Consider the following 25,656-nt stretch of genomic DNA (forward strand, 5'->3'; position numbering starts at 1 on the left):
TAAACTTTTCAAACATACAGTATTAATGCTACTATGTAACTTTGTAGAGGCGTGGTGAATAGGCAGTTAAAATTTGATGACAATACAGGCTTTTATTACAGTTTGAGTCACTACGGCGTCAACAAACGCACCCACCTCATCCTCCTCCACAAACCAGAAAGTATCCTTTAACATAGCTGTAACAAGACATACAATGGATAGTGTATAGGGGTCCTCAGTTTAGCTCTGGTTCTTCGTAGGCAACGTAACCAGATTTTGTACCTCAGTATGAATATGCCGTGGTTTATCACTTACCTACGCTAACGCCGTAGAAAGTATTTGTATGAAAAAAAGAAACCTCTAGGCCATGAATATGAAACATCCATCCATCCATTTTCTGAGCCGCTTCTCCTCACTAGGGTCGCGTGCTGGAGCCTATCCCAGCTGTCATCGGGCAGGAGGCGGGTTACACCCTGAACTGGTTGCCAGCCAATCGCAGGGCACATACAAACAAACAACCATTCGCACTCACAGTCACACCTACGGGCAATTTAGAGTCTCCAATTAATGCATGTTTTTGGGATGTGGGAGGAAACCGGAGAAAACCCACGCAGGCACGGGGAGAACATGCAAACTCCACACAGGCGGGGCCAGAGATTGAACCCGGGTCCTCAGAACTGTGAGGCTGACGCTCTAACCAGTCGTCCACCGTGCCGAATATAAAACAGTCAAATAAAAATCATTAAGTACAGCGTCGGTAACTGATGTAACATATTATTGTGCCGCCGCGAAAACAAGTTATTGGTTGCTGTTCATAACCTCCTCCTATGTCAGGAATCTCGTAAAAAAAAAAAAATGTGGCAACTCTCCTGTTAAAAATAAATTAAAATTAAATAAATGTGGCAGATAACATCACTTATGCCCACTGAAGAGCGTGCATTTCTGATCTCTTAGACTTCTGTGTTTTTCCAAAACAAAAATATAAAAAAAAAAATATATATATTTCTTCGGATAGAAAAAACAAAACAAAGCACACAAAAAACGCGAACAGAATTGTCATTGGATCCGATGATATGAATGTTCGACCCTTAACTGGTAGAGCATTAAAAAAAAAAAAAGAGACAGGAATAAATATGTTCAGTGTTTCTAACACATAATCCTTTGACAGCTGCTACGGCAAGCATCTTGATATAACTTGAACTGTTGCGATCATGCAGTGTCGTAGACAAATAATCTCTGATAAAATGAAGATTTTTGGGACGATCAAAGATGGTGATGATGTGTCGATTCGAGCGTTATTCTCTGTCATATTTTGTCATTGAAGTTAAATCAGATTTTTGCTTATCCGTCAAAGACTGTAGAGAACAATTGGTGGGTGGCAAGAGACCATGGTCGTCCAGACCCAAATCCAATGTCGCTCATAGCTATATAATATAGTTTTTCAGGTCTGTTGTTGTAAACATGACCCCGATTGATCTAACCATTCACTTTTGCTCCCTTTTAATCCTCAAAGATGAGGATTTAGAAGTATGGAAGGAAATGCGACAATAGGAAGTGTGGCGACGCCATCCACCTGTTGAGCGCACGTTGCTTCTTGGCCGAAGCTTTTCCACAAAAAAAGTAAACACGGCATACGCAATCTGAACACTCCCAAGATTCCGGGCTTGGGTTGATCCAAGAAAAACAGGTTTGTTTCCTCTTTCTCCACAGCTTGGGTCGTGGTCCGGCCAAACACAAACGCATCAAAGGTATCCTTTCGTCGTGGGGTCATTACAGTGCATTGCAACCATGGTTTTTTTCTGTTGTTTGCACTTGATTTATAACTTGAGATTCCAAATAGAATACTGTTAAACACTGCTGCCTGGTAGACACACGTGAAAGTCCCTTTTCTGCTTTGGTCTCAGGACCATGAGACACATTTTCTCAAAACTACGCCACGAATGATATATTAGTCACATTTAGAACTCAGATCAAAGTACTGTCTGTCACTAAAAGGGATGGATTTACGTTGCATGATTCACAATTTAGATTTACTTTTCTTGAGTGGCACATTTGGGATATGCTTCATGGCAACGTTACTAGAAATAAACACATTGAATCGGATATCCTCAAATCGGAATGAGGCCTCTTCCAATTGTTGATAAAAATCTTACATAGATCAGATACCTGCAACCACGAATGCTGAGTAAACGCACATATCAGATACAGACTAGTAGCTTATACCTTGTCAATGCAAGCTTGATGTCATTTAAAATACACCGATTTGTGACGTTTCGTGTGTTCCTTCAGTTTAAATATAGCAATTGGCTATGTATCACTTGAAATGTACAGTCAAACAAGATCGAATACAGTGATCCTCACTATATTGTGGTTCGTTTATTGTGGATTCACTGCATCGCAATTTTTAAAAAAAAAAGTCAATGTAGTCCAATTACTCACCTGCACATCTCTGATACAGTCAGCTATATAGGCCAATTGAATGTGGCAGCAATGACACAGAATGTCGATTGGGCTAATGTTCATAGTAAATAAAGAAACCTTAGTGAATTCCTTATTAGTTTTAAAACGCAAGCCACACTCAGAGTTTTATTAAATAAATTCACTAATACCATGCACTCACATATAGCAATATCAACAGGACACAATCCAAGTACAGAGCAAAGTTTAGCTTGATTCTCTACATCTACAGTACTGTAGTTTAAAACATCACCGCACTGAATTCTGGGTACCCGTAATGCTGTTTGCTGACAATGCCAGGACCTTGAGTGTGAGGAGTAGTGTAAATAGTTAAACCCAGGAAATTGCCTGTTTCCACCATGTTCTCATGGGCTGCTGTTCACGTTATTCAAGCAGGGCATGTCTAACGGGCTTGTGTTGTGTGTGTAACCTCAAGTGGACAAATATAATACCTACACCTCTTTAAAGTACAGTTTCACAAATTGGCCTTGGAAAGTATCTATGAAACATAGAATATGTGGTAATATAATAAATAATTAGTTGCCATATCGCGGCTTTCATTTATTGCGGCGGTTTTCTGGAACGTAACTACCGTGATAAACGAGGGTTTACTGTATAAGCATTGAATCGGAATTGGGCAAACTGCAGTGTATATCCAGTCAAGGGCTCACAACATTTAGGCATATCATATTGGGGTTATGCACAACCAACTTCCGCATTCGGGAAAACAGGCCAAAGCACTTTCTTCCGGTTCAGGTGACTGGTGGCGCCCTGTGGGACGAGACCACGATAAAGCAACTGTAAAAATACTCTATTAAACGTAAATACTGTCTTTTGGTTTATACAACGTCTTCAAGCGCTACCAAAGATGACAGTATCCGATATTTAGGCTTTGTTAGTGTTTACCTATCGTATCATAGTAGCATAAATATACATATACATGCATTTAACTTTTGTCCAAAGACACCAGCCATAAAGAAAACAAAGTTCGGGTTCAAACCATCATGTCATCAACCCGTAGTTATGCTAGTTACCACTTCATACACAGGAAGTCTGCTAACCTGTTTTCCAGGTTTTGTCATGTGATGTTTGGCATTGAACAAGCTATATTGGAGGCATTTTTGTAGTCCATGGTATGGTACCGAACGCCATTTTGTACTATGATCAGGAGTTAAGGGTCCCTAAGAAGAGATTATTGTGAACACAGGCGCTTTGTGAGGAAGTGCACTCGGCCTCGTTCTCTGTCTCCACCAAGGAGTTACGGACTCAGTCTGTCTCTTTGTCCCGACTTTTCCCTTGGCTCACAGCTTGCATGTTTGGTCGGGCAAGGTCACCCGATGTCCTGTCATTCAGATTCCAAACATTTGGACAGTAATCGACTGGCAGGAGCTTGTGCCAAGCCATGCCCACCGCTGGCTGTTAAAGTAGTGACTGATGTCCAGACTCTGAAGGGGAGTGGACAAGATAACTGGGTCCTGGCTACGGGGTGTGCGATTTCTCACAAAACCAAGGATACGGAACATTTGAGGAAATGTACTCTGCAACAATGGCAAGCAGCCAATAGAAAAGCACAGTCGTCGTGACTGTTTTTTAACCTTCAAAGACAGATTTGGCTTTGTCTCTGTGTGCTGGTCATTCCATGCATTTTTGCTAGAGCAATTATTTCTACTGCAACATAACAAAATGCGGACAGACCTCTTTTGGATCGATTTTATAGTACCTTGGCTTTCCATGCAGCACCATGCTCAGGTAATTATGAGTGAAATGCTTTATGGCCGTTTGTTTCTATGTGCCCTGTGATTGGCTGGCGACCGGTTCAGTGTGTACACCCGCCTCCCGTCTGAAGATAGCTGTAATAGGCTCCAGCAGCCCGTGACCTTATTGAGGATAAACCATAAAGAAAATGGATGGGTGGATGCTTTATGATCATCAGTATAACAGACTATTCACCTGTGTCTTTGATACAGAACTCAACAACGCAAGATATTTCCATAACGACATTATGAAACACTCAATGTCATGGAATCGTTGACTACTGCATGCAAATGGAAAACAACCACTTTTACAGCTCTGATATTATCTCAGATGCTGGAAAATTCCGAGATCAACATTGTCCCAATATTTCACATCGGTGTTGTTTTATACAAAAAAAAAAAAAAAACGGCGAAATCAGGGATTTGTCACTAATGCTAATGACCTTCAACTAGCAAGCTAGCATACTTGATGTTCCCATTGGTTTTCAACTGAAATGTCTCACTGATTCGACCCGTTGCCCTGGGGGTTGCAGAACCTACGACCATTCTTCTGGAACAGTGATGGTAGCTTGGAAACTAGTCGCAAGGAATGTGTCACAATTGTGAGACAGATCTGTTGTCAGGGGATTATTCACTTTCTTTTGGAGTTTGTGGCCGTTAATCTGTACTTTTATTGACTGAGTCTATCAGTACAATGTTGAGTGTTTGGTGCTAATTAGCATGGTAACAGCTAAACTGCTCTCTGTTTTGCCTCTTTTGGGTCATTCAGTCTAACACGCCTTGGCCCTAAAATCCTTGTCATCATTTATTTACAGTTCCTCTACCTGAAAGTGGAGCACCAACCAGCCATCTAAAACTGGGACCATCAGTTTGCCTAATTGCTGTTGCACTTTTTCTATCAGCAGACACTGATAGCTTCGACTACAAACACGCACACACTTCACTCATTTCCACTTGAGCGTCTATATCTGTTGCCGGTTAACTGATAAACCTGCACCTTGCATGGGTGTGTACCTTTTTTTGGCCTTTAGTTTAACGCAACTGGAAATTAAATTGTTAGGTTCATTGTCATCGTGCCGTTGACTATAGCAAAGGCAATTGTTTTTTGGGGTGGGGGGTGGACAGTGAAGAACTGCCAGGGACAACAGGAGCAGAAAGACAGCTTGACCTGGTTATCAATCTTTTGTGTGAGTGACATAGCCCTGTGAGGAATGCTTCCCAGGTGTTTTCAACCCACTTAACTGTTGCTCTTCCCATAACAAAACTTTGAAATAGAGTCTTTCGGTCGGCTGGACGCAGCTAACATGAAAATCGGAACACAGACGGTAGTTTGTCTTTGATGCCAGACGGTAGTTGGTTTTTGATGCCTGGCCGTTGCGACGGCTGGATTTCTCAATAATATTCAGCGTGTAAAAAAGCTTTGCTCTGATTGGATTCATCTTCTCAATTTAAATATGGAAAACCGCTTCACTCTGATTGGCTGTTGGCGAATGGCGTTACTTTGGCGGCTGACCCAAGCGTTCATAGCGATCTCACGTTCCTTTCATTGTTACAGTCACAACCCCACAGATGGGAGGGCCTGTCATGTGGGTGAAGTCAAATAGAGGAGGATATTTTGAGAAGCGTGTCCCATTCAATCCCTATAATGTCACTGGGTCGCGGCGTGACATTCATCTGTCACGTACATTAGGCAGCAGTGACTGCAGTTACAATATGATACATATAGTTAATTATTCCTGTAAAACACCACAAGAGTATGGTTTTATATCCTGTTTTTGCATGGCTTGTGGTGGCGGCCCAGGCAGCCGGTCGCTTGGTCCAAACCTGGAAATGCACTTCCAGAAGTGTGTGAAAGCTTATTTTATGAAGCCATCGTCCACGAAATTGGCCCAAACACAACGCAATTCTGGTTCCAAAATCCTTGGGAATTCTTCTCAAAATAAATTGAAGCCATTTATTCCTCAACTCCTCTGAGTTTTGCAGGTGACGCAAAATAAAATCTTTGCACAAGACGCAGCGTCAAACTGGGGAAGCGGGAAGGGGACAGCAGTCCCAGGGCCCTGAGCATTTGGGGGCCCCTGGCTGTATGGCAGGGATCCCAAAGCTTCTGCGTAGATAAACACTGAGGCAATACTGAACTACTAAAGTCAGGGCGTGCCTAATTATTTTTGACACTCTCTTCTGTGAAGGGTTTCTGATAACTCCTCACCCATTGACCTCTGATCTGACAATGTTTGCGCTCGTTCATGTCTCCCTTGAAATAAAAAGGAACAGAAGAATGCTCTCCCTGTAAGAATCATTCCCTCTTCTTAGAGGGCCCACACAATTGTACCTCTGTTGACCTTCTAAAACTGCCCAAATCTGCATCCCTTTCAGCTGCTTATGACTGTGGCCGTCTTCCAGGAAGCCTTTCCCAGACTGTTAAAATCTCACGCAGGTTAGTTGAGTTTTGTGTTGGTTTTCCTTCAATAGATTGACAATGAAACAATGTGATAACCATGTTGTTCTGCTTCTGGCATCATTCTTTTGGGCCAGAGCTGTCGTTTATTCCGAAAGACATGTTTACATGTCGCTGTGATGTGAATTATAGGATTAGCTGTGAATGTGTTGCATAACGAAGGGGAAATTCTGACTCCCGGGAGAGCACGTTTACGAGAGCATGCGAGAGCATGAACATATCGCTTTTTCATTGTATTTACATACATTTGGATTGTTGAAATTGTTGGTATCGAGGCATTTTCCCTTAAATAATGCCAGTCTAATAGACACTGTCCCCAATTAGGTGCTGTATGTTACCCTCAAGTAGATGCCTCTTTTTTTTCTCATTAGGAAAATGAGTGACGAGCTTAGTTCACTGTATATAATTCATTTAGACTGTTGGCAACATGGCATATTTCTTCAAATAATGTTCCTCAAATAATAGATGCCGAGGCCCAATTGTTCCATGCATGCCCCATCCACTAAAAATGAATAAACGCCTCCCTTTTACCGCTAAGAAAAAATGGGTAGTAATTGCAATAACTTCAGTTCACTAATTCAGATGGTTGGCATCATGACATATTTCCACAGATATCTAGGTGCCGAGGCTCAATTGTTTGCTGTCTGCTGCAGCCACTTAAAATGGAAAAAAAAAGCCTCCCTCAAATACACTATATTGCCAAACGTATTTGCTCACCCATCCAAATAATCCGAATCAGGCGTTTCAATCACTTCCATGGCCACAGGTGTATAAAATCAGGCCCCTTGACATGCAGACTGTTTTTACAAACATTTGTGAAATAATGGGTCGCTCTCAGGAGCTCAGTGAATTCCAGTGTGGAACTCTGATAGAATGCCACCTGTGCAGCAAGTCTAGTTGTGAAATTTCCTCGCTCCTAAACATTCCACAGTTGACTGTCAGCTGTATGAAAAGAACGTGGAAGAGTTTGGGAACGACACCAACTGGATTCCACAAAGTGGTAGGACACGCAAACTGATGGAGGGTGGTCAGCGGATGCTGAGGCGCATTAGCGCGAAGAGGTCACCAACCTTCTGTCGAGTCAATCGCTACAGAACCTCTAAACTTCATTTGGCCTGCAGATTAGCTGAAGAAAAGTGCGCAGAAACCTTCATGGAATGCGTTTCCATGGCTAAGCAGCTTCATCCAAACCATACATCACCAAGTGGAATGCAAAGCGTCGGATGCAGTGATGTAAAGCACGCCGCCACTACTCGAGAGCAGTGGAGACGCGTTCTCTAGATTGACAAATCACACTTCTCCATCTGGAAATCTGATGGACGAGTCTGGGTTTGGCAGTTGCTCGGAGAATGGTACTTGTCTGACTGCATTGGGCCAAGTGTAAAGGGATGGGGAGATTATGGTGTGGGGGTGGCTTTTCAGAGTCCAATGAAAGGAACTCTGAATGCTTCAGCATATCAAGGGATTTTGGACAATTCCATGCTCCCAAATTTGTAGGAAAAGTTTGGCAGCTGGCCCCTTCCTCTTCCAACATGACTGCACCAATGCACAAAGCAAGGTCCATAAAGACATGGATGACGAAGCTGGTGTGAACTTGACTGGGCTGCACAGAATCCTGAGTCCTGACCTCAACCCGATAGAACACCTTTGGTATGAATTGGACCGGAGACTGAGAGCCAGGCCTTCTCATCCAACATCAGTGTGTGACCTCACAAATGCGCTTCTGGAAGAATGGTCAAAAAATCCCATAAACACACTCTTAAATCTTGTGGACAGCTGTCTCAGAAGACTTGTAACTGATATAGCTGCAAAGGGTGGACAATCTTTCAGATGAAATTAAGTGCGGAGACTTATTACGGGTATAAACGACAGTCTTGCATTATGTAGAAATGATGTGTTTACCAGCGATTCCAGTAGACTCTGAAACGTGGTCGCGCCACAGTGTTGTGTGCAGCATCTTTATGTTCCAGAAGTCTATAGCGCAGTCAGCCTTTGTTCTTGCCATTCTCAAAAATAGACATTTTTCATTTAGTTATAGTTTGATTAGGTATATGAAATGGTCTGAACAACTACTACATCTTTGTGGATGTCTGTTCAAGGGCAAGGTTGGACAAGACTGGTGAGAACACATTGCATTGTTTCAGGTTTTGTTTACTCCATATTCGCTAAGCTCTCATTTCAGCTGCACAAAGAAGGTTGTTGTGCTCAAATGTGTTAGAATTTGTGAATAACTCTGCCAAAGATTTCTGCACACTGCCCGGCAGCTTGTAATGGATACAAAGGAATCAGGAACTTCCACTGACAAACCTCGAACTAGTTCTTTCAAACTCGCTCTAAGAATCTCTGTTGACATGATGTTGAAAATAATCAATTTTTTTTCATAAGGGCACACATAGTTCAACTGAAACAGTTGTACAATACAATAAATGATAATGTTTCCTTAAAGTCTTGCACAATACTCGAGGCTGAATCTACAGTGTGTGCTTCAAGTGACACAATTCCAATGTCATTTGCTCATGTGGTAGAATTGAGATATGCTTCATGTCTGTCGCGCCATTTCTAAGCTATCGTATCTATCATCATTTCAAGTGATAGATCGTAATCCGACGGGCGTACTGTGCGCCTCTGCCTGCTGTGATTACACTCTCAAGCTTTGTCTAGAATATATTTAATGCAGTTAGAATAGGCTTCAGTACACCGTGGATTATCATGGGGGGGGGCACTGTATATCGTTATCATGATACAAAAAGGGTAGTATAGTGATACTTTTTTTTTTTCCATTTTACCCAGCACTACTTCATGGTAGTGTAAATAGAAGAAAATGCATTGAATCGGATACCTTCAGTTCAGGCAATCAGGCTTCTTCGAAATGTGATTGGTGACTAACTAACCACACACAAACACACACACCTACACACACAAACCATCCACTGTGAGTTTAACCTAAAGCAAAAGCATGGACAATTAAACATGGTCTAAATATGCTACATTACAGGTTTGTCCATTTTTGCTGTAAATAAGCAAAGTATTTGCAGATGGCGACAAGTGGAGTAATGTGGAGGTTACCCTGATTTAAATCATTTGGGGGAAGAGTCAGCCCAGGCCAATTGAACACTATATAACACTTAATATTTGTATATGTATCGCTTACTCCCGTGTTCAGTCGGTGTAAATGCAGCCATAACGGATATACTGTATGTCACTGGAAATGTATATGGAAATAGAGCGAAAATAGACAATGAATTGGAATTGCGCACTTTGACCTGAAGTGCAAATCCAACAGAAGGAAGTTTTGAAACAGGTATTCTATGTGCTAGATGAAGCAGTTCAAACATTTGTGTTATGCATCCACATGCCGTCATGAACTCAGGAGGTGTGGTTGACTTGGTGCGGGGTGACACGCTATTGCCAATGCAACAGCCACTGGAGAGTGTCTTAACGAGGTTCTTTTTAGAGAGCTGGCACGTTCAGCGGGCACATCGACGCTTTCTCAAGCCCATTCTTCTTCTGCGTCTTCTTCGACCCTCTTGTGAAATGGCGAGATAAAGCACGGCGGCCAGCAAAAGGTCATGTGTGTCTAAAAGTCCAAATCTGTGCGCCACTGGCCTTTCTCAATCTTGTCGCTCAGGTTTTGTTCTCGTATCAGTTCTTTACAGCAGCTGGAGTGGTCCGTGAGCCATTTGGTACTGAGCGCTACAGAGCGACTGAAAATCAGTCAATTGTGACATTGATCACTTTGCATTCCACACAGCTCTGACTGATTATATTAACAAAATATTTAATCTATTCTTATTACAAAACAAAATTCCATATTACGATAGCGTGATTGTGTAGTGTTTTAACTAAAGGATACTGATACAAATAATAGTTTTCATAGTAATCTATTTTTACAATTATGTATTAAAAAAGAACCAAAGAACACAATCACTCCCATTTACAGTGTCCCTGAATGCACCTCATGCAACCACGAAGCGACTGTGTAATGTAAACATTAATGGCGGCCACACTGAACGTTGCTAAATAACGTGTATCCCCCGGCATGCAAAGGCTCGTTAAGTGTTTGGCCGTTTCCAACATTCTTAATGTGAAGCAAGATTTTCTGCAGTGATGGCGACCAAACCAAAATTACAGAGTAGAATGGACATGAGTAACACACTTCAGGTATCTTTGTCTCATTACCCCAAGATGGAACCGGCTCATTGAGGAGACACTAGTGCAGGTTTCCAAGTAGTTACAACAGCTACATTGACTTGTGTGACTTGTGTGTTTGGGTACTTAAAAACTTTCAATTCTCTGTTTATGAAAATGTTGTATGTGAGGTGTGCTGTGTTGGTCATGTCAAGTACACCAACACTGTCGCATGTGGGGTCTCTAACATTTTAAAAATCGGTTAAAATGTTAAAATATGGTATGCATGTCCTCTGCTTTAGCCTCACCCATCTGTCGGGGATACCTGCTTCCGATTGGGGCTTATTTGTGTGAAATTCGCATTGAAAGTAAAATTTCACCAGGATACACGTGCTTGCAAAATTGGTGAGCTTTCGCGCATGGTATAACCAACATGAAAACTAGAGAGCTGTCCATGGGTAAGTTACAACTTTCTAGGAGGCGCTAATGAGTGAGTTTTAGGGGGGCGTGTTCAGGACCCCTGAAATACATACATTTTCACAAAATGTATGTATGAAATACATACATTTTGTATATAATTTTTCACAATTGTATTTCAATTGTGAAAAATTTTCATTTTTCACAATTGTTGGGTTTTCAGACTTGAGGTCCCCAAAAAGGCAACTAGTTCTGCAGAAGAAGAGGAAAAATAGACACAATTCCAAGAGGGTGTTTGCAACAACCTAATTAGATAAAATATCTAGAAGGACAGTGGTTTAAAAAAAAAAAAAAGCATTTTTCCAGCAATAGTCTTGGTCAGAAGCTAAAGAATCCAACCCAATGAATGATCATGCTAATTGCTCACAGAATTTATCAAAACATGCATTTACCGTTACATAATGTTGTTTGAGCTGAGCGATGTCAATATTTTAAAGTTCCCAATGACACATTATTTGGAGATTAATGGCTTCCAGCTTTTTGGCTCTTGAGTGCAAGCCAAAAACCAAACCAGAGCAAGCTGGTTGGTGCACTGGTCACCGCAATCACACAACGGGAGCTTAATGCTTATTCTTCTTGTCCCAGCAAACCCAACAAAGTCTCGATTCACTGCGAGCGCCTCCCGTCGCACGACTCAGCTGAGCGAGCAGCGGGCAACAGGCCAAAATGTTGCCATAACTCTGCTGGCTAAATCGCTGACACACTCCCTTCTTTTCTTCACAGAGCCCTCCGTCGGACATTGGGGCCCTTGCAAATGACCCCCCCCCCCCTCACTAGGATGAAGATAGGTGCATTCTGGGAGAAGCTGAAAGTCACGATACAGGCCAGAAAAAAAATGCCATTCATGTAAATGTTGCCGTTAACCTTTCCCATCACCCTCCTGCCATTGTTACAGCAGTCGGGGACAGAAAAACTCATTGCAATGTGGTCATTTTGCAAAGCTGCTCCACTATCCATTGCCGAGCCATGGGCAAGAGAATAACATTATTACACAAACTGCAAAGCCTAAGCTGTCAAATGCTGACGGCCTCATGTCTGTCGGAATCTGAAAAAGGAAGGTCTCAGTAGAGGTTCCATTGTGCAATGGAAAAAATTAAATGGCTAAAAGAAACTGAGCTTCTCTCTATACAACATTTTGTGGTAAATACTAATTATAATTAATGCTCTCTAATCCTGCTAGTAATGTGATACTTTTTTTTTTTTTTTACCAGGTCAGCACAAGCAGAAGAGGTGAGGAAAGAGTTAAAATCTTGCACACATTGTTCATGACAAAGGGAGATCATCTCAACCCACCTCCCCCTCTCTCCTCATCATTATGTCCATTTGGAAACATGTCACTCCCGCCCGCTACTTCGACAAAAAACAGACTGTCACACGGCATTAGCTGTTCGGCCGAGCTCGCCGGACCGTGCGGGCCGAGCCGAGTGAGGTAAGCTTGGAATGAAGCGACCGGGGGAGGACATGCAAACCTGCTGTCCTCTCATTAAACCCTCTGTTGTCCAATTATGACTCTCACTGCACTCAGTCATGAATCTCATGATGAGTTTATCACCATCACTAATATATTGCTGGGAAATGTTTTTTTTTCTTTTGGTTGTTTGTTTGTTTTTTTAAATAAAAGTCACTTCACACTTGAAAACATGATGATTTCAGACATTAAAACGGAGTATTTGCCATCTAAACATGAAACTTTGATGTAATGTGGGGAAGATTAGCTACAAACTTGCAAATGTGCAAAATTCACGTGACAGGCTGAAAAGTACAAATTGAATAAGTTCATGTTGCTAATATTAGCATCAACATTCTAGGTCCTTGTTTACAAAAAACGTATAAAGATATTTATGTTAGGTTAATTGAAGACTTTCAATTGACTTTAATGTTTACACCTACATTACATTCATGAAAAAGTTTCAACACATTGAGTTGTCTTTGGTCTTTATGAAAATGTATGCCAGAGTACTTGAAATGTGCAAAACATGTACTTCAGATTCGTTAAAGATACAAATATCTTTTTTTTTTATAGAAACTGTTTAAGTTAATGTAAAATTTAGTAATATAAAACTTACATTTCGTAAGCCTTGTAGCATATTTGCCCAAGTCATCTTTAAAATGTTTTCAGAAAATGAGAAAAAAAAACAGAGCAAATTCAACAAACAAGAAGAGTCCAGTTGTCTCGATTCAACCTTTGCCGATAACTATGACCTGCAAAACTGAGAATTTACATAGACATCAAGAAAAAAATAAAATAACATTTTTCGCAAGCACATTGGTATTTTTCAATTGATATTGTGAAAATTAACAATGACTTTGGCAATTATGATATTTGGCTAACAATTTCCATTAAATACTTTCAATTGTCTTTTGATATTTATGAAGACTTGTGTGTTTGGGTACTTAAAAACTTTCAATTCTCTGTTTATGAAAACTTGTAAGTTAGGTTAATTGATGATCCAATTGTCTTTGGCATGAAGACCCTTGGTTGGGTTCACAGAAATTTCTAAGTTGTGTGTGTTTACAAACAATCTATCCTATGTTTGAGTACAAAAACATGTTAGGGCTTTGATTTTTTTTCCCTTCTTTTTTTACTTGTACGTATGCAGTATTTTACAAGTCTTACAATTACTGAAGAAGTAAGAAAATACATTAGGGCTTTGATTTTGTCGTGTATGGTAAATACAGTATTTTATATACACAAAGTATTAAGTTCATTTAAGCCTAAGTTGTCTGTTAGTAAAAATGCACATTTTCAAGAGCATCACAGGTCCCCCTGCAATTTGCATACCGAGCAAACAGTTCTGTAGATGACGCAGTCAAAAATGGGACTGCACTTCATTCTAGAACACCTACGCGAGGATCCTGTTTGTGGACTTCACATTTGCGTTCAACACCATCATCCCCAAACTCTTCTCCTCCCAGCTTCTCCAGCTCAGCGTCTTGCATGCCATCTGCCAGTGGATTTACAGCTTCCTGACGGGCAGGACACAGCAGGTGAGGCTGGGGGACACCACCTCATCCACACGCACCACCAGCACCGGGCGCCCCAAGTGTCCTCTCTCCGCTGCTCTTCTCTCTCTACACGAACGACTGCACCTCAACAAACCTGGCGGTCAAACCTCTGAAGTCTACAGGAAGTGGAGCGGCTGGAGCTTCGGTGCGGCCGACACAACCTGGAGCTGAACACGCTGACTGACTGTAGAGAAGACTGTCGAGATGATCGTGGACTTCTGGAAACATCCTTCACCACAGCTGCCCTTCACGCTGTCCAACTGCCCCGTGTCAACTGTCGAGACCTTCAAGTTCCTGGGAATTAGTCTCTCAGGACCTGCAGCGGGAGACAAACATCAACTCCATCCTCGAAAAGGCCCAGCAGAGGATGTACTTCCTGCGGCGGTCCCTTGAGGACTTGCATGCAGGAACTAAGAGAAGAGCATGCAAAATCCTCTTGCATCCTCCACATCCTGGTCACCTCCTCCTCCAGCTCCTTCCCTCAGGTAGGCGCTATCGAACAATGCAAACTAAAACCAGCAGACATTCCAACAGCTTCTTCCCTCTTGCCATTAAATTGCTAGAGGCTAACAGACTGTGTTTTCATATCTTAGCGTATTTACTGTCAAAATAGCTGTCTATTGTCGTACTAGTGCAGCTCCAACTCCTGGAGACAAATTCCTTGTGTTTTTTCCCCATACTGTACTTGCCAATAAAGAGGATTCTGATTCTGAAGACTTAGTTTACAAAAATACATACAGACTTCAGATTCACTGAAGACTAAATGTTCCTTGAAGAAAATATGTTCTCTTTATTGACAGCTCATTATGTACCAAAAAAAAAAAATCTGTGAAGTACATAGGAGCATAAACGTATGAAGAGTGTAAAAAGTAGCTTTAGACATCATTCTGTTAATGCACCACACATTCCCCCCCCCCCCCTCCTACATTGCACTGATCCCACGAAACAGGTCATCAATTGGGAGGGGATTTATACATGCTATGGCTCAGTCACTCAAAGTTCACTTCCTTTCTGTGTTGTCGTCAAAGGCTCGTTTTTACTCATCCGGGTGGACGTTTCTGATGACTACTCATCCCCTGTGAATCAGTGACGAACGGCAGACGGGCAAACCCTTCATACTAGTGCGCCTCGGCTCCTCCACTGTCCCACAGCTGAAAATAGAACATACGCGAGTGTGCATGCTGTAGTTTCAAGTGACCTCTCCATATATACTGTACACACAAAAAATCCATCCTCTCTATATCGTGGTTCAATTTGCTCTGGCCCTGCCACAACACAGATTTTTTTAAATGTTTTTTTTTTTTCCGGCCACAGCCTAGTCCAGACACTCACATGTAGACTCGCCATAGCTTGAGCCAACTGGCCAACCTCCCTCCACCTTATACGTGCTTGACTTTCCATGCAGTCACCTCCAAGTAACCTCCACCTCAAACGTGCAGGATAGAAGGAAGAAGAGGAAGAGGAATGGTTGTAAACCGGAACAGTGCTGAAAAGTTAGGATTAGTGCATAATGATTGGCCAGCTGCAATGCACAAAACCCTTCACGCAAACACATACTGTACATGAATTGGTTCCCCCTTTAAATTTCAAATTAGTGCCATTTTTAGAACTGCCTTACTCAGCAATATACTTATTCTCAAATAGTCACAACCATCATGTCCTATTTTTGATTTACATGGCATTTTATGAACAAATTTGAATATTTTGAGCATGGAAAATTCCACACACAAGTGACAAAGCAGCATTTCTTTTTTTTTTTGCTGAACAGGTTCAGCAAAACAAACAAACCAATGGGAGCTGTTTTAAATTACTCATCCACGCCGTTTCTGGAATGAAGAAGTGCTCTACAGGAAATGAATGGCATTGTTATATACAAGTGACGACATTGATGAGAGAAGTACTACTGGGTAAATAAAACTTTGAAAGAGAAATTACAAAGTTTAATTTGTAAATCCTTAAAGGGGAGCAGCAACGGCAGGTGTACTGGCTGACGTGTGAGGAAATTGATGAGAGCCAAGAAAAAAAAGACACCTAAAAGTAGTTTCTTCCTGCCATAGAAAATCCTTTTTACCAGACATCAAAACAATAGTCTTTGGTATGTCCTAAGTTGTAACTATTGAAAAAAAGGTTGTGAAACTCTGATGTTAACGAAAGCGTGCATATCTTAATTGAAGATTCAATTGTTTTTAATGTTTGCAAAGCAGTTCAGTATGTTGAAAGATATATATATTTGTTTAAAGTTCTTTGATGTTTGCAACAACAAATCAAGGTTTGTTGAAAACAAAAGTATTTTACAAAAGCTTAAGCGCATGCATTTGTGGTTCTTTAAAGTTACAAAATGTTCTTTGATGTTTATGAAAACACATACTTGGTTGCTGATACAGAAGTGTTTTTACCAAAACCCACACTTCAGGTTGGTTGAAGATCTAAAATTGTCTTCGATATGAAAACATATATATATGTTCACAGGAAACAAAATTGTGTGCGTTTATGAAAATGACAAAAACGACTTTTGTTGAAGACAAAATAAAATACTTAATGGCTATATTTGTTAACCTTTAGGGGGGACAGCACAGGCACTTTTTCTTGCTGACGAGAGCTGAGCCAAAAGTCCAAACAGGCACGGGGCTTCGACTGTAAACAAACACTTTGGTGGGCCTTTTATTGCCAATTCCTCCCTCTATCCCCCCCCCCCCCCAAAAAAAACAACCAAAACACTGCAGCCTTGTTCCTCTCTGCACACACTTCAGCGCACACTACAGGGCGCGTTATAACTTCGGTGGCGGGAATCGTATTATTTTGATCAGCTGTGAGGGAATTGAAGTAATGAGGGCCTGATGGGCCGCGTGTGAGAGGACGTTCTGACCTGTGCTTTTTTTCCATCCCCCTTTCAAAACGCATTTCCCCATTGGAAAATAATAGAAATGGAAAATATAAATTAGTGTTGGAGTGTAAGCGTCACACTTTTTGGTATTACTATCTGTCATACAAGTGTAAATAGAAAAATCCAGTACTGTATATTCTGCATGTTAAAACTTAAAAACAATAATGTATGAGCAGTTTAACATGAACGATTGCTGATCCGACCGTTTTCTGAGCAGATCAGGGAGGAAAAACTCATCACACCCCACAGCACAGGATAATTACTCTCAGAGACATCAGATAATCAGGCCTTTAGTCAAAATAAGAGCAACAAGGCTCTCAATCTGCCTTGTCAGTAGTTGTGTACCAACTTCAGGCCATCAGTATATTAATGTTATTTTAGCTATGCTCCAATGACAATGCATAACCAAACAGGCCAGTAATGCTATTATTAGAGAGTGTGATGCTTGCACTGAAGCCATTGTGACGCAAACCGATCTTGGATTCCTGCAACCGCACCTTTAGCCAGAAATTGAATGCCTCTATATGGCCTATTTCATGACAGCTCGACAGCTCTACAAAGTCGTCATTAAAACAGCAAAGCCAGTGTGCGCCTTGAGCACACATTTTGATAATTGGGCTGAATTTGAGCCCCATTACCTGCTTCCGATCAAAATCAGCACAAGGTCCGATTATTGGAGGTCTGTAAAAGATTATACTAAGCGATTAGCCTGTGGTGTGGGTGTGTTGAGTGATTCATTTATTTTTTTATCCCCTCGTTGATCTGCTCAGAAAATGGTCGAGGCTGACAATCACGATTGTTGAATACGTTAAACATTCACGATGGCGAATACGTGTGGTCGACACCGAGTTGGGCCAAGCCACAGACTACGTGATTGTGACTGTGAAACGAAGCGAGCGGCAGGAACCATGCGATGTTGCCAGACGCAAATCTTATGCCCCAATGTCTCCGATCTGAGAGAGAAAATCAGTCTTAACACAACCCCAAGCCACAGGATAATCTTTCCGAAACATCTGAGAATCGGGGCTTTGCTGACATTGATCGTAACGAACGAATATTTACGGTTATTTACGGTTTCTACTAAGAGGCTTACAGATTTGATTAAAAAATAATCCACCAGAAATGCATGTGTACATGCACGTGTCAAAGACTCTCCTGCAACAGCCCAGGCTTAACTTCACTTATCCCTAACATACAAAGCTTGTGTTTTGGTTGAAATGTCAACATACTTCCTTGACACCAATTACTTAGTTACGCTCTTGTTTAGACAGAGCTTTAGCGGCATCTGGTGGCATCTTCGGACATTTCAGAAGGACACAAAAAAATACAATTAGGTGAGTTTTTCAGCAAGTAGCTTGAGTTCCCGAGGAAATAAATCAATAGTTGAATATGTGAATAGTGAACCGCGGCTATGCGAGTGGATTTTGTTGTCGTCCTACACTAAGTCCTCAACAACCAGCAACCACAACAACCAACCAGTTTGCAATCTCCCCATCTTTTTATTTATTTTTTTATTTTTTCATTTTATTTTGTTTTTTTAAATATATTTTGTTAAGTCTGTCTGAGGTCGTGCTAGGGAGGGGATGTCTACCGTGGCTCAATCAGACTAAATATCCTTCTTCACAATAGTCATCGGTGCTGTGCAAACATGATGGGGGGGGAGGGGGACACGCAAGCCGTTCCTAAACTAATAAGCAAACTTTGATGACACAGTTCAAAGAGGCATCAAGGTGGCGGTCCGGTCTCTGTGTACAATATTGTAGACGAGGAAAAAAAGCAAACACAAAAGAGGAAGCCAACCGAGGCAGGGCAGCCTTTGACTGCAGGAATTTTCATTGTCTCAAGAAAACAATTGTGTTAATTCCTGGTTGCTATTTTAAACACTTCACTAACCCTGGGAGATGACATTGGAAGGACATTTTTTACAGACTTGTCCAAACAGAAAGCTGAGATTATGACTTATTAAACCCGCAATAAAGGGTTAATACAGCATTTAAAGAAAATCATTTTTTAAAGTAATAAATCAATATATTTCCTTTTGGGTTACATCATTTATCACCATGTTTGTACTGGCGTGGCTTGGCAAAATAGACTCTTGACTAAAACTGGGTAGACAATGTCGCCTCCTTGTGGTACTCTAATGCAACAGCATCACTGCTGAGTAAAGGTAAAAAGTAAATGGTGGAGTTTTGTGAGAATTATTTTAGTTTTGTATTATGTTAATTATATTTAACAATTTCAATTGTCATACATGTATATTGTAGCATATACAGTATTTACATTATTCATATAACACGTAATTCATGCTTGAATTTTAGTTTTTTTGGTTTCAAAATGCAGTTTAATAATTGTATCTCAAAACATGGACTTTTTTTCATTTTAATTGTAATTTTAATTATATTTAATACTTTTAATTGTATGTATTTATATTATTTTTATATTGCAGTATGAATATTGTAGCATGTATTATTTGTATATTATGATATGAAATATCTTGTTTTGATAGTATTTTTTTTTTTTTTACCCAAATGTTTAATGGTTGTATCTCAAAGCATAGACTTAATTCCGTTATTAATACTGTATTTCATTAATTGTATTCGCTTTTTCTGATGCATTTTGTTAGTTTCACTACTCTGTTCATTTTGTAATTATTATTATTGTTATTATTATTTGATGGTGATGATTATCTGATTGACCATTCATATTTTTGCATTATTGTGTCTTTGGACAATTAATGCTTGAATTTGCTAGTAATGATTATGTTGAACAGACTTAATTGTAAAAAGAAAAGTACTACTTTTAAACTCGATTTTGTGTAATAATAATGCAATTTATATAAATAGGCATCAGGCAGCTCTCAGTATAACGGTGCAGAAACACACAGGGTATCCATGAAATCTCTTTACAATTTAGCAATTTTTTTTATTTTATTTTACGCCACATAAAATTGTAAAGAGACTTTGTGGACAGCCTTTATTTGTTTATTTTTGATAATGAAAACAAAGCGTTATACAGCAGTGAAGTCCTGTATTCTGTAGGCCTCTTAACCAGGGGGTCTAAAAAGGTGCCTTGAGGGGGGTCAGCTGAGTACAGTGTTCATGTCGCGTCAAGGGAGCAATGAGCGAGCGCGTAATTAAGTCACAGGCCAACCAAATAAGTCATATTCTGATGAATTATTCAGGGTTTGTAAGCAGATGAACGCGACCCCCACCCTCCTCATGTTACAAGATAACTATATTCCCTAAACAAACATTAGTCCTTTTTATTAGCATTGCGTGTCAACGAATGTTAATTTTAAAAAAATGTTGGCTTTTGTGTGGATTTTCCCAGCTTCCTGGCATGTCATAAAGTGTCGAAAAAGGGAGCCAGTAATGTGACCTGACTGTCTGTGTGGCATTATAATAATTTAGCTATGCTCCAATGACAATGCATAACCATAACCATTATAAAAATCCACTTGAAGTGTAGCTTGAAGGCAATGCAGGAGACGGGGTCCATAAAATATGTGACGTGGATTTAATCAATGGCAGAGCAGAGCGGTGAGTTCAGCGTCCAGACTTTTTTTTTTTGGGGGGGGTGGGGGGTGGGTATTTCAGGTACATTTGTTGTTATTGTTGCTGTAAACTAGCACTCAGTATGGACCCAAGAAAGTGAAAGTCAGTGATTGTGTCATTAAAAAAAAACTGAAAAGTGTGCATTGCATTTGCTGAGCTCTCACTGGTTAGGTTGACCCTCCTTAGTACCAGCAGCAGAGAGAGAGAGAGAGAGAGAGTGCAACAAGGCACTCTCGAGGCCACGCCATTTAAAGGCCCAATACAAAACTGTACTATAGTGTTGGGGCCCCGAAGAAGCCGCCCGCCAATGCTGCGCCATGTGCCTGTGCAGCGGCTGCTTGGTCTCTCCACTGTAGAGGTCATTGCACTCCTCCCTGCACTGCGCTGTGTAAACATTGTGTGTTACAGTGCGTGGGTGTGTGAGACCTGTGACTTAATGACACTTAATAAAACCAGTTTAATTCTTTAGATTATATTATTCATTCATTCGTGGGGTTGCTGGAGCCTATCCCAGCTGACTCTGGGCGAGAGGCGGGGTACACCCAGAACTAGTCGCCAGCCAAACACAGGGAACATGTAAACAAACAACCATTCCCACTCACATTCACACCTACGGGCACACCTACGGGCAATTTAGAGTTTTCAGTTAACATACGCCGGGCTCGCTCATGTTCTCCCCGCAAAAAAAAAAAAAAAAAAAGTTGCCACGCAGGCACGGGGAGAACATAGACGAGGCCGGCTTTGAATCGGGGTCCACAGAACTGTGAGGCAGATGTCCACCGTTCCGCCAATTCTCTTATGACGTTTCTATTTATTTTACTAAACAATGCTATTTTTATAATGATAATTGTGGGTTTTTCTTGGGGCTTGGAGGGATCGGATTTCCAATTTCGCCTTTGAAAGGTGGGTAGGCTTTCCAAAAGCCAGAGAGTTTATATTCAAGTTACCATAAAATGGGTGTTAAGGGTTAATGGCTCACGGTTGCCATGGAGACCAAAACGGCGCTGAAGTTGACAGGCGCTCAGTCGCCTTGTAACTGGAGACAAGAAGGGGGCGGGAACCCACCGCACCGTGCTCTCCGCTCATTGGTCTCCTGCACGTCACGTGACCAGTGTGGAATGCAAATACGAAAAAAAAAAAAAAAAAAGTTGCTCTGCCATTGCTGTGCTTCTGCTGGCGTTTAGCGGCGCTTCGGCCGGCCAGAAATGGAGTGCGTAGTAGACTAAGCAAGGGGACACAACACCCAAGAAGGAAGGGCGACCCGTCGAGGCTTACGATAACGGTAAGCGGGTGGCTAATTTATTAAAAAGTCGCCTCCCCCCGCCCCACCCCGCTACTGGCTCGCTCGCTAGTGTGCTGGAACGCGGGAGGCTGGCTCGCTAAGCTAAAACATGCCCCCCCCCTCCTCCCCAACACTATCATTTTCGTGTCGTTTGTGCATTAAAGTACACATCCATGTTTGTTTTTGTCAACACCCCAATTCCGTGAGCTCACGTAAACTCGATCGTGTGATGAAAACAAACGCATGAAGGGTAACGTTTAAAGAGGGCTGTCAAGCTCGGTTGCGCCGTACAAGTCCCAACGCTCGCTTTTGAGGGTAAAATACGGGCGAGCGTGACGTCACTAGAGCTGTTTTGACAACCTCACGTTGAACTCCCACCTCGGTTTACATTTGCCAGGCACATGTGGGTCGACCACGTGACGGAAGTGGCACTGACGGGCCACACTATTGAGGCTGTATCCACATTTCTGCAAATCCCGCTGGATTAAAAAAAAAAAAAAAAAAAATTGCAACTAGTTGTTGAATGCTCGTCTCCTTCTGCACTGATCTTTGTAATGTATTCAATTGCATGTAGGTTGAAAAAGGATTAGCAAATCATTGTATTGTTTTTATTTACGTTTTATATAACATCCTAACTTCATTGAAATTGGGGTTTGTACGTCAAAAAAAAAAAAAAAACATCCCACAAATAATTTACAGAAAGTTACACATGCCCAACTAACACAAAGCCCCACTTTTTCCTCTTTCCCACTCATCTCATTGGTACCTCGTACCTGACCCATTTACATCATCGACACTACCCGTGAGATTGATTCATCAGAGACTCTCCTTCAGCCTTTTCCTAATTTGCGTGCTTTGCCAGAGCTATTTCACTGGATGGTATTTATAGATTACGAGGCAACATTTTTCATTTTGAGGTTACTACTGCTCCCTCAGCAACTGTATTAAGAGTGCATTACATTTGTGAATTTGATTATAGAACAAACGCAGGGTGGTAAAAATGCTGAAGAGTCACTATGAAGCGCTGGATTGACTCTTTCAAATTGGGCACGCTTGTCTTGGAATGCAGCCAGGGTGTCTTTGTGCTGCTCTACTCAGTTGTATGAAGGGAAGCCATTGCGTTCGGATGTTTCAATTACAGGAGCAACGCTGTATGTTTAGCCATTTTCTTCACCATTTGTCATTCTGTCGGGACAGAAGTTGTTGTCAGTTCACGACGGAATCCTTTCTTTTTTTTCTTTTAAATTAACCTGTAAAGGAACCTAAAATAACTGATCAGTATTGGGTCGCAGGTGAGCTGGACAACCATTCTTTCGGTCTTCAGTTAACCTCACATGGATGTTTTGGGGAATGTGGGAGAAAGCTGGAGTACCTGGAGAAAACCCATGCATGGGGAGAACACGTAAACTCCACACAAGACGACCTGAACGCAGACCCATCGACCATGGCACAAAACCCTTTTTAGTCGGCCTCAACATGGTGCAAAAAACTGCGATTGGCTGGCAACCAGTTCAGTCGACCAACCCATTCATTGTGGTAGGGAGGCGTTTATTGCCCCCCGACTTGAAAAATAGTAAATTGGGACAGCAGCGTGCTGTGATGGCAGACAGCACATTCAATTAGAGAGGTGGTTGCCAAGTGATTTCAGTGATAACAGGAAGAGATCTTGGCAGCGTTGTCCAGTAAACAACAATAAATGAGCATTGGGACTCAAGACAAATGACGTACCGTGGCATGGTAAAGAAGGCACAGCAATGGACGGAGATCTCCACTACTTTGAATAAGCCAGGTTGGTTGAAAGTGTGATTTTAACCGAAATGTTAGTTTAAAGTAGAATACAGCACAGCCACACATGCTTCACTAGTATCAGGTCTGCTCCTGATTACAAGCGAAGCCAGAGGTTTCCGTTGTAACTACTTCACATCCAAACCAGCAGGCAACTACCTGTTCGGTAGCTTAGCCACCAGTGACACATATGGACACGATTGCACCGGGCTGCCATCGTCGTTGCAACATCCTGCGCCCTGGTCGGCAGTGAACACCAGAACAAACAAGTGCAGTGTGAAAAGTGAGGGGCCCTTTTGGATAAAATCCAGGGCTTTTTCTTTTACAAGGTACTTTTATTGTACAAGGTAAATTAATACAAGCTCCTACTAGGTAGTTAGCCCAAATGAGTCCCAGTTGGAAGCAGGTATACTACACAAATAGGCGACTAAATTGCCTTTGCACCTATCGTCGTGCTCAAAACCTTTGGCACCCCTGGCGTGCCAATATTTTTTTAGCATAACTATTGTCTTTTTGGCACCCCTGGGTGATGACAGTATGCCATCTAATGTGGGTGAATGCGTTCTGTCAAATTTGATCCGCATTTCAAGTCGTCGTCATGAAAAAGAGCACGCGAGGGCCTAATTATTGTATGCTTTTACCGCACATAGCGCTTTTGATGTAGAAACCATAGGCTGCAGTCTCACATGAAGAGCACTGTTGTTTTTTTTTTTTTTTTTTACCCTCCTGGAAAAGCTTGTAAGCATCTGCATTGCTGTTGTGACTAATAATGAGCTTGGTTTCCCTTTTGAAAAGAGGACATAGTGTGTTTGCTTTTAAAAACCCTTTGCTTGCTTCGTTAAAAAGCGTTCCATTTAGTCTAGTGTCTCATGACGCTTTAGGGAGCCCGGCTTTCATGCCCTGAGGTCCATCATCAAGCAGCCACCCTTTCTTCTTTTTTGTTGACCTTCCAACCCCCCACCCCCCCAGCCGCTCCCGCCCCCGCCTCACTAGTGCAAGACTGGAGGCCCACGTCTCTGGCCGCACCTCCAGCTAATCTATATGCTAATGGGAAGTTGATTATCAATGAGCTTCATGCATGGTCGGACCCAATCAATACAACATTTCAGCGGCACGGCTACATTTCACCGAGCCAGACGTGCAGGTGCCGTCTTAATGTGTCGGGGCAGACCATAAGCACGCCATTATCCTCTGATTCCATCTACTCAGAGTGCACATGAATGAATTGTGTTCCCGTCCGGGGAAGCTTTGAATTCCAAAAGTCAAAAAGTCAGTTCATTCATGAAGAGGGTATTTTTATTTTATTTTTAAAAAATTATTTGTCATTTGTGTGACAATTAGCGCTCATTATCAGAACTCAGCGGGTCCTCTGTTTACGACAGGGTTCAATTCCGGTAGTTGTGACGTAACCCGAATTTATATGCAAGTGAACATGCAGTAGTCTAGCGCAAAACTCCGCTAACGCATTAGTAAAGTGATTTTTCTTATCGATTGAGGAGTCTGCTACCGATACAGTCATATCTCTCGCCTTTGTGAATGGATATCCTGTCGTATCGGTTTATCGTAACCAATTTATTTATTTAGAGTATTTATTACTCCAAAAAGGCTGTCTGAATGCCCACGGATGCGTTTTCACCATTTTAGTTTACATTTTTTTTCTATATCTGATATGCTAAGCGGTGCTTTTTAAACATATGGGGGATGAGTCAGTCCAGACCACCGAATGTTTGATGTCGTTTTAAATGAGTTTGATGTACTGCCAAAAACATATCGCGAGCGGTGACGTCCACTCACCAGAAGCTGAGCCGCACTGTTTGTTTATGGAGTAGCCTGTGGTTTACACTTCCAGTCCCCTATCTAATATGTTCTATGCGGGAACTCTGTACGTCTCC

General features: G+C 41.6%; 1 protein-coding gene and 1 long non-coding RNA gene across 6 annotated transcripts in view; both read left to right on the plus strand.

Annotated features, from left to right (window-relative positions):
• Window positions 1-15,533, plus strand: part of LOC133409342 (uncharacterized) — a 19,469-nt gene extending 3,936 nt beyond the window's left edge. The window contains exons 2-4 of one of the 4 annotated variants that reach the window (XR_009769389.1): window positions 11,977-12,393; window positions 12,465-14,744; window positions 15,288-15,533. This is a non-coding gene — a long non-coding RNA (uncharacterized LOC133409342). Of the gene's footprint in view, window positions 1-6,566; window positions 6,628-11,976; window positions 12,394-12,464; window positions 14,954-15,287 lie in introns of those variants that run through there. The other 3 variants (XR_009769391.1, XR_009769388.1, XR_009769390.1) reach the window with 3 other exon arrangements.
• A 6,328-nt stretch (window positions 15,534-21,861) lies between these two features.
• The window catches only part of phc2b (polyhomeotic homolog 2b (Drosophila)), a 28,277-nt gene continuing 24,482 nt past the window's right edge, over window positions 21,862-25,656 (plus strand). For both annotated transcript variants that reach the window (XR_009769263.1, XM_061686836.1), the window contains exon 1: window positions 21,862-21,979. The gene's annotated coding sequence lies outside the window, so the exon portion shown is untranslated. The remainder of the gene's footprint in view (window positions 21,980-25,656) is intronic.

The sequence above is a fragment of the Phycodurus eques genome, chromosome 10 (assembly GCF_024500275.1).
Source record: "Phycodurus eques isolate BA_2022a chromosome 10, UOR_Pequ_1.1, whole genome shotgun sequence".
Classification (NCBI taxonomy): domain Eukaryota; kingdom Metazoa; phylum Chordata; class Actinopteri; order Syngnathiformes; family Syngnathidae; genus Phycodurus; species Phycodurus eques.